This window comes from Pseudorca crassidens, chromosome 4 (genome assembly GCF_039906515.1).
Source record: "Pseudorca crassidens isolate mPseCra1 chromosome 4, mPseCra1.hap1, whole genome shotgun sequence".
NCBI lineage: Eukaryota > Metazoa > Chordata > Mammalia > Artiodactyla > Delphinidae > Pseudorca > Pseudorca crassidens.
Genome location: NC_090299.1, coordinates 2825823 through 2834847, shown reverse-complemented (window position 1 = coordinate 2834847; position 9025 = coordinate 2825823). Strand labels below are relative to the sequence as shown.

Sequence of the window (9025 nt, the reverse complement as noted above, 5' to 3'; positions counted from 1 at the left end):
CCCAGGGAGCAAAAGCCTTTTCATCATTCTCACGAGAGAGCGCTGTACCCACTAGCTGCCGCCCTGGAGGGAGGGAGAGGGAAGGAGGGAGGGGGATGTGAACCTTTTTAATGGCTCAGAATCAGTGCTCACAAACATTTTGAAATGTGCCCACTGGAGCAATTGGAAACGGGTGGATTGTATTCGTCATAACGTCATAACAGGCTGTTACACAGCAATAACGAACAGAATCTCAAGTGGATTAGCACAGCTAAGGTTTATTTCTTGCTCACGCTGCATATCCCATGTGGGGACGCTGCTTCCCACGGTCGCCCGGGGACCCAGGCTGGTGGAGGCTCCACCGTATCGTAGCTGCACCGTCCGGCACCTGCAGCTTCCTCAGCCTCCAAAGCAAGGGGAGAGAGATCAGAGCATCGTCCGGTTTTCCACAGCTCCCTTCTGTCCGCTTCGTACTGGTCAGGACCAGTCACCTGCATGGCTGAGAGGTGCAATCTTCTATGTGCCTGCGGCAGAGAAAAACCAGATATGGGGGGCGGGGGGCACATGTCCTGTCTACACAGGGTGTCAGCTGATCCTGGGTGCTCCGCTGACCTGCCACAGCGGCTCAAAACCGAACCCTGGCTCACAGAAGTGGTTCTCAAACAACAGGGCACCCAGGAGTCCCCTGGGAACTTATCAACATGCAGATTCCCAGGCCGGGGAGTCCAGGTTTAACAAACTTCCAGGGATTCCAATGCAGGGGCCCCTGGGCAGCACTGACCTGCACGGGGTGAAGTGTGCACTGCGACACCACGCATCCCAGGCAGGCCTCTGACGCTCCCCTGCTGACACCCCACACGCCACACTGGGCATCAGGCCATGCACAGAGCTCCCTCTGGACCCCTGACATCCCCTTTCGTGTGTCGGCAATCCCCTTCCCACCCCTTACCCTGTTCTTTGTAGGTTTACCCCTCAGGCTCAGTTCAGACGTCACCTCCTAAAGGCAGTCTTCTCTGAGCCTCTGATTGGGGGATCTGACCCTTCCTATGAGCTGCAGCATATCCTTGTCCTAGCTCTTCTCTTTAGCCCATGTTTTAATAACTGGGCTCTGCCAGGTGCCTGCCGCAGCAGGGCACAGCTAGGGGCTACCGCGTGCCAAAGTGACGTGGAGACACAGGGATAAATGACTCCGTCCCTGCCTCGAAGTACCAGGCCCAGGGTTCTCAGTGCGCTGGCAAAATGGGAATCCCCTGCCTCACCTAGTCACAGCCCTCACGGCCACATCACACGCTCTGAGAGGTGCTGCGATGAAAACAAAAGCCGTTGAGTTCCATTTGACCAGACGTCTCCATCTGACCACAGCATCCGTGACTTGAGAACCGTCTGTTCACACCACGAGGAATAAGATGCCCCGGGAACGTGGTTTGGAAAATGCTGTCCCGGGTGAAGCCACAGGTAGCAGCTGCTTCTCTAAAAGAACGCCACCGGCAGACCGGAAGCGCCAAGCCACACTCCCGGGAGGTGCTGTTCTGAGAGCCAAGGCGGATTGCTGGCCAGCGACCAGGGCTCCTGGGTTACAGACATGGCAATTGAGGCTCCCAAGGCGCTGGCAGCACCTGGATTCGAACTGGGGACTGTGGGGCTCGCGCTGTCTCTACCCGCGCCTCACCACGTCGCGCCTGTCCACAGTCAGTGCTCCGTAGATGTTTTCTGGGTACAAGAATAAAGAAAACAGGATTCAGAAACAGGAGACAAGCGCATGGGGATGGGAAGGGCCTTCAGGGGAGGGTGGGATGGCTGTGGAGGGGACTTGAGCTGAGAGGGAGGGAGTCTGAGCTGGGAATGAGGGTCCCCGAAGCCACAAAGATCTATCGTGCAGCCCAGGGAAAGAGAGTCAGTACCTTGTAATAACTTTAAATGGGGTATAATCTATAAAAATACAGAGTCACCTTGTTGTACACCTGAAACTAATATAATATTGTCATACTTCAATTAAAAGAAAGATGTAAAGGGTTCCTGCAACCCAGGATTTACGGTACCTGGAGCAGGCACACCTAGTGGTCCAGCAGGGCAGCCACGAACCACGAGTGACACAACAGACGTGGCTAGTGCAGATGAGGAGCTGAACTTTGAATCTAGAAACCGATACTGACTCGGCTGTTAGACGTCAGTGTGTTTGGAAAAACTCAGGTGTGAGAATCTGCTTTTTCAGTTGTAAGTTTCATGACATCTACATAGAGATCAACTATTTCCAGTGAAAATTCGGCATTGGAATTGAGATGTACCACATTTACACATCGTATTTCAAAGATGGTACCAAAAATGTACACCGTCTCCCATTTTGATGTTGATCATATGCTGAAATGATAATAATCTTGAACATATTGGATTAAATTATTATTTAATTATTTGCGCCTGTTTCTTTTTACTTCCTTAATGTGGCTACTACGGAATAGAAAATTTAAATCACGTACATGGCCTCATATTTTCTGTTGGACGGCGTTGCCTTAAAGCCTGTGATACTTTAATGAAATGGAAATAAAGAGTTTGTAGAAAACGTCTACGATTCTTTCTGGCACATTTGGAGGGAGTCCTTGGAATGCCCTAGTTCAGGGCCTTTGTTTTACAAATGAGTAAACACAGGCCCAGAGGGGGCAAGTCAGTTTCCTGGGGTCACACGGCAGGTTGTGGATGGAGCCAGGCCCAGAACTTAGCACTTGCTCCAGACAGGCTTGGAGGAGTCAGCCGCTCTGTGACAAACCTACACTGGGCTCCCCACACACCCCACGGGGACTCAAGTCTGCAGGCCACAAGAAGTAAGCAAGACAAGGGTGACATGTGACCCCGGCAGCGAGGAGACATCATTAGGGCTTTTCCCAGCCGTGCAGACCAAAGCCTGCTGCCCAGAGAGGGGCCCAGTCCTCTCACCACTCGGCCATCTGGCACATGGCCCAACCTTCCTGGTGAGCAGCAGGTGACCTCTAACTACAAAGAGAAAAATGTTCCCCTCTGCTAAAAAGAGAGCCCTACCAAACCCAGGGTCTCCTGAGCAGCTCACGTTACACCAGGATAGACATTCCTTTCCTCCGAAGAGAGCAGGCTGCGTCTGGGGGTGGGTGGGGCTGTGCCTGGAGGCAGGTGCCCTGACCTGGGGAGTCACCAGGGGCAGTTCCCCTCCTCCCTCTTCCCGCTGCCCAATCTGGGCACTTCAGAGCCTCGATTTCCCTGCGTGTGAAACGGTTCCCTGCGTGTGAAACGGGGACAGCAGTTGCCGTGAGGAAGCCTCCTCACGAGACTGTGAAAAGCTGGCACGACGGCAGCTGTTGAGGGCTAGATCGTGTCCCCCGGATCCATACGTTGGAGTCCTAACCCCCGGGACTTCAGAATGTGACCTGAAAAGGCCTTTCCAGAGGTGATCAGGTGAAGATGAGGTCATCAGGGTGGGCCCTGAACCGTCCAATAGGACGGTGTCCTGATAAGAAGGGGAAACCGGGGCACAGAGGGAGAATGATGTGAAGACACAGGGAGAAGACGGCCACGTGGCAGGAGCCCAGGAGCACCAAGGAGGCAACAGACACCAGGAGCTCCGGGGGCAGAGGCAGCATTCTCTCCTGGAGCCTCGGAAGGGTGCAGGACCCGCCCAACGCCTCGATTTCAGACTTCCGGCCCCAGAGCCGTGAGACAAGAATGTGGGCTGTTACAGCAGCTGTGTCCCGTGGTCCACCCCGAGCCCCCAGCCCAGCCCTCACCAGACCCATGTCTGCCCCCCATGTTTTTCTCCAGCACCCCAGCCCCTCCCACCTCTTCCCTCCAAGCCCCACCCTGCTGGCTGTGACAGGACGAATGGGGGACCTAGGAGGGGATCCAAGGGTGAGCACCCGCTTTTCTAGAGGCTCTGTGGGGCGTGGATCCGGCTGAGTCACCCTGTGTGGTCTGCAGCTCGTCACCTGACCCGGCCGGCATCTCCATGCGTCACACAGGGATCCTCGGCCCTTGCCTCCTGCCACGTGGGTCCAGTGGGGGGGACACGCCGTGCGTGACACAGAGGGTGGCCCCTGGGCATGACCCCACTCCAGGTCTCTCTGGGCCTCCGCCCACGTCGCCGTCACTCCAGTCTCCCACACCCCACCCACGCTCCAGAGACGACACTGGGAAGGTCCCCCGGGGCCTGGCACCCAATGGGCCGGGAACAAGAGTGTTGAATGCGTGAGTGAGTGAACTAGTGCAGGCGGCGCTGGCTGAGTGAGTGGCTTGAAGGGCGCCCACCCCGTTTGCAGAGGGCACGCGGCCCCTCAGAGCACGTGCTACCCTGGGGGCGGCAGGCGGGGTTTCAGAGGGAGTCCCAAGCCCGACTGACTCCGAGCACTGGGCCCCTGGACCTCACACTGAGCCCACACCCGCCCCCCATCTGCAGGGAGCCTCCGCATGACCTGGGGAGTCCCGGAACCTCCTGGGGTGCTCAGCTCTGCCCTCTGACCACCCCCTTGTGCCACCTTGAGATGGAGCCTGGGTCTGAGGGCCGGCCAGCTTGTGGAAGTGTTTCACCTCCTGGACCCTGGTTTTCTGCATCCAGCCGGCCCTGCTGACACCCATCACAGCCCTTTAAGGCCGGAGAGGTTCAAAGCCCGCATGGCCCCCTCCCCGACCACGACCCTTGGAATGAAGCCAAGACTCCTAGCCAGGGGTCAAGGCCGCACTTTCCTCCAGGCTACTGTACCCGGTCACACCTGCTGCACGCAGGCACCACCCATGCCCCGCCCTCATTCACCTCCAGCGTGCCCCGGCGAACCCCAACCTTCCCTCAAACCATCACCTCCATCTGGAATATTCTCCCAGCCATTTGCCCCCCGCCTCCATTCTGGGTAATTCCCACTCACCCTCAGTGCTGGTGCCACGTCCTCAGAAGCCCCTGCCCAGCGTCTGCACCTGCGGCCACTCTTACGGGCACATGGTGGTCTCTCCTGCTAGACTGGGGCTCCCTAGAGCCAGGTGCCGAGGTGCCTGCAGGGCCCCTGCACACGGCGGATGTCCAGGAAGGTGCACCCCCCAGGGAGGGGTGTTGCAGCCTCTGGGCTCACCCGCCCCCTCAGCAGGACCGGGAGCCCTCGAATCCGCCGCTGGCGCCCGGTTCCCAGTGCAGGACCCCACGGCGGGCACTCTGGACCTCTGGAAGTCTGCAGATGCAGAAACTGGGGATAGGAACAGCTCGGCCACCTGCCCAGGGGACACCATTACTGAGCCGGGAGACAGGACCCACGGGTGTCCGAGCCAAGCCTGGGCATCCCCATCGCAGTGTGGGAAGGACAGGCAGGGTCTGAAGAGGGTTTGGGTCTTTATGGCAGAATGCAAGACTGTGAATGGCAGGGATCTCGTCCCCACCCCCAGAGTCCCTGCCCCGGGAAGCATGGCGCTCTAGCAGTGGGAGCCCTCCATCCCGTCTGTGACTCACCTGCCAGCACGTCTGTGTCTAGTTGGCCCCAATTCCTGGGAATCCACACGAAAGCTGCTAGCTCTCTAGCCCGTCTTCCAGAGGCAGCACCAGACCACCCACTGCCCACACAGCAGAGGCACGGGCCCTGGCCCTACCCTCACATCCCCCAGCCTCAGATTCAGGCTTGGGAGAGACCCCCCAAGTGCCAGGCCAGTGGGTTTGATCACAAGCTGGCAGGCCCTCAAACCCAGGCTCCGTCTCAAGGTGGCACAAACAGGACACCTGGTCTCTGAAGTCCCTGGGGAGAGACGGGATCTTTAAACGGGGCTGGTCCCCAGGCACTGGGAGGGGGTGACTCCCACCCACTGTGGGAGCTCTCTCAGGCTGTGGGCAAGGAGTGTGGAAGGAGTTTTGACCCTGGGTTCACAGGCAACCGCTTGTGTTATTTTGGGTAACAGGCTTTGAGTTAAGCCTACTGAGTAGTGATCTGTAATAAAAATAACAGATGGGCTCACCCAGTGGGGCAAGCGTCCAACCTACATGGTTCGTTCAGGGGAGGAGGGGAACCGGCCAGGATGCTGGAGAGCCAGGCCTGTGGCTGAGCGGTTGCTCTCTTGTGCTTCGCCAAGGAACAGCGGGGACAACGTTGCTACCGTTCACTGTTGCCCCAGGGGTGGGGAGGTGTTTGCACAGCCTTACCTCCTGTGATCCCCTCAGCCCCCAGGGGAGCAATAGCTAAGGGAGAAAGTGGCAGCTCAGAGACGTCAAGGGCTTTGGCCAAATCCACACAGCAAGAGAGCAGGGGTGCCGGGATTCCTCCCGGTCTGTCTGACAGTAGCCAGGCTCCCAGCCCTGTACCACCAGTCTCCAAGGAAGCGGTATTCCCCTTGGCACATGACTTCGCCTGGCCTGGGTGTAGGGGACAGGACACGCCTCACCCCGCTGGCTGAGTTCAGTGGAGCTGCTGGCAGGGCACTGGCCGGGGAAGACCTGGGGAGATTGGTTCCAACCGAAGGTCTTTTAAAAGTCCTGGCCTTGGGCTTCCCTGGTGGCTCAGTGGTTGAGAGGTCCGCCTGCTGATGCAGGGGACGCGGGTTCGTGCCCCGGTCTGGGAGGATCCCACATGCCGCGGAGTGGCTGGGCCCGTGAGCCATGGCCGCTGAGCCTGCGCGTCCGGAGCCTGTGCTCCGCAACGGGAGAGGCCACAGCAGTGAGAGGCCCCCGTACCGCAAAAAAAAAAAAAAAAAACAAAACAAAAAGTCCTGGCCTTGTTGCTGATTTGTGGCCCTAGTGCACAACTTTCTCTGGACAGGGCCTCCTAGTTGCTTCCCAATAGCCATTCCCCATTCTGCTTTAGTAACAAAACTCTCTCTGGAAGATAGGGGTGGCCAAAGACATGAGGGCAGAAGTCTGTGAAAGAGACCCTCTGGGACATTCCCAAAAGAGGGGAGAAGGCCCCTTTGCCTATTGTCTTTGCCCTTCTATTTGAACAGAACAAAGATGTGAGGGCCAGCGCTTCAGCAGCTGTCTTGTGACCTGGAGGATGGAATGCATGTATTAGGATGGCAGAGAAGAAAGGCAGGAGTCCCTGCGTCCCTGGTGCCTCCGTGGAGCACCACACAGCTCTGGGCTGCCCACTTCCGGACTTGTTTTATGCTGCTGTGGCCAGTGCTCGGTCATCAGCAGATGCTGATGACCCCACATGCAGATGCTGACCGGCCCAGTTTAGAAAGGCCTCCTGTATTAGTTAGGATATTGACTCAGTTACCTGAGTAGACACCAAGTCACAGTGGCCTATGTAAAGCAGAAGCTTTTATCTCTCACATGAAAATGCAGGCGGTAAATGGTCCAGGGGGTGGGCATCTGTGCTTTGCTCTAAGTGGCATGTCCTCACCGGACCTTTACAACCCCTTCCCAGGCTGCCAGGAAGGGGAGAGAATGGTACAGAGTTCTGTCCAACTCCCCGTTAAGAGAAAGGTCTGGAGTGGCAGGTAGCACCGGTCAGAATCTTGTCACGTGACCAAGCAAAGAGCAGCAAAGGTAGCTGGGAAAGGTAGCTGGGTCTCCAGCTGAGTGACCAGCAAAACTTGGTGAAAGGCGAAGGGGAGAATAAATACACCTCCCCTCACCTGGGATCAGGGGGAAACTTAAGAGCATGTTGAGTATTTTGATGCTTTTTTATTTTGCATTTGCATCTTGACTCGACCTGAGATAAACCCAGGTGTGTTTTGTGGCCTGTCTTGTGGCCCCTCCTTCCGTCCTGCCCTCCTCCACAGCCACCACCCAGACGATGGGGGAGAAACAGACCCCCGCACCCATGCTGCCACCTCTCCCTGCACTGGCCCAGCCTTTGGTGGGTCCTGGGGACCCGGATGTGATGGACACACACGTCCCTGCTGTCCAGGAGCTCACTGTCTGGTTGGATTGCTGCCAGACAGCCTGAGAAGTGCTATAGCCCAGCCCTGTGGGACTGTCCTACTCCCCACAGGGACAGGGCCCAAAACGGGGCCTGCACCTGGGGACCCCTGAGTCGACTGAAGAGCCCCAGAGTCATAGAGGCCGCTCAAACCCACCTACACATTCTTATCATACCAGTGAAAATACCAGCGCTGGGATGTCCTTTTGTTTCTTTATGATGAGGGAAGACGTCAAAATTCAGACGGAGGCCTGAATACTTGAGATGGTTAAGGTTACGCATCAACGTGGCTGGGTGTTCCTTCACCCTCCGGCCTAGATGTCGCTGTGAAGGTCTTTTTCAGATGAGATTCACACTTAAATCAGCAGATTTTGAGGGACGCAGATTCCCTTCCACAGTGTGGGTGGGCTGTACCCAATCAGTTGAAGGCCTTAAGAGCAAAGACTTAGGGTCCCCGAGGTAGAAGGAAGTCTCCTTGAGACTGCGTCCTAGAAACCCTGCCTGAGGTTCCGGCCCGCTGTCCCGCAGGATTTGGGCTCACACTGCAATATCCACTCCTGTCTGGATTCCCAGCCTCTGCCAGCTGCCCTACAGAGCCCAGAGTTGCCAACCGTCACATCACAGGAGCCACCTTCTTAGAATAAATCCTCTCTCTCTCTCTCCCCCTCTGTCTCCTATATATTTGTTTCTATGTATATGTCCTATATTTTTCTATATGTACATGTGCATTTTTTCTGTTGGTTTCATTTCTCTGGAGAGCCCTGACTAATACAATACCTAAGAACAATATAAAGAAAAATATGTAGCACTACCAAGTTAAAAAACATAGGGCTTCCCTGGTGGCGCAGTGGTTGCGAGTCCGCCTGCCGAGGCAGCGCACGCGGGTTCGTGCCCCGGTCCGGGAAGATCCCACGTGCCGCGGAGCGGCTGGGCCCGTGAGCCATGGCCGCGGAGCCTGCGCGTCCGGAGCCTGTGCTCCGCAACGGGAGAGGCCACAACAGTGAGAGGCCCGTGTACCGGAAAAAAAAAAAAAAAAACATAAAGTATAAGGAAACAAAAATAATTCCAACATGATCCAGTGAACTTCGAACTCTTTCTGTGATATAACCGCAGTAAGAAACGCATTTTACATCCTGAAATAAATGTACAAATATAGAGGTAGGGAAAGCAATTTCAATCAACAGTGCTCATCCTAACAG

The 9025-nt window shown here is 56.4% G+C and overlaps 1 long non-coding RNA gene across 1 annotated transcript; it reads right to left on the bottom strand.

The window, feature by feature from the left end:
- Nucleotides 1-237: 237 nt before the first annotated feature.
- LOC137223066 (uncharacterized) lies at nt 238-5832 on the bottom strand. The gene is made up of 3 exons (XR_010942702.1): nt 5429-5832; nt 1239-1689; nt 238-503 (listed from the first exon to the last, which is right to left on the bottom strand). It is a non-coding gene; the product is annotated as an uncharacterized lncRNA (long non-coding RNA).
- Between the last annotated feature and the right edge of the window lie 3193 nt (nt 5833-9025).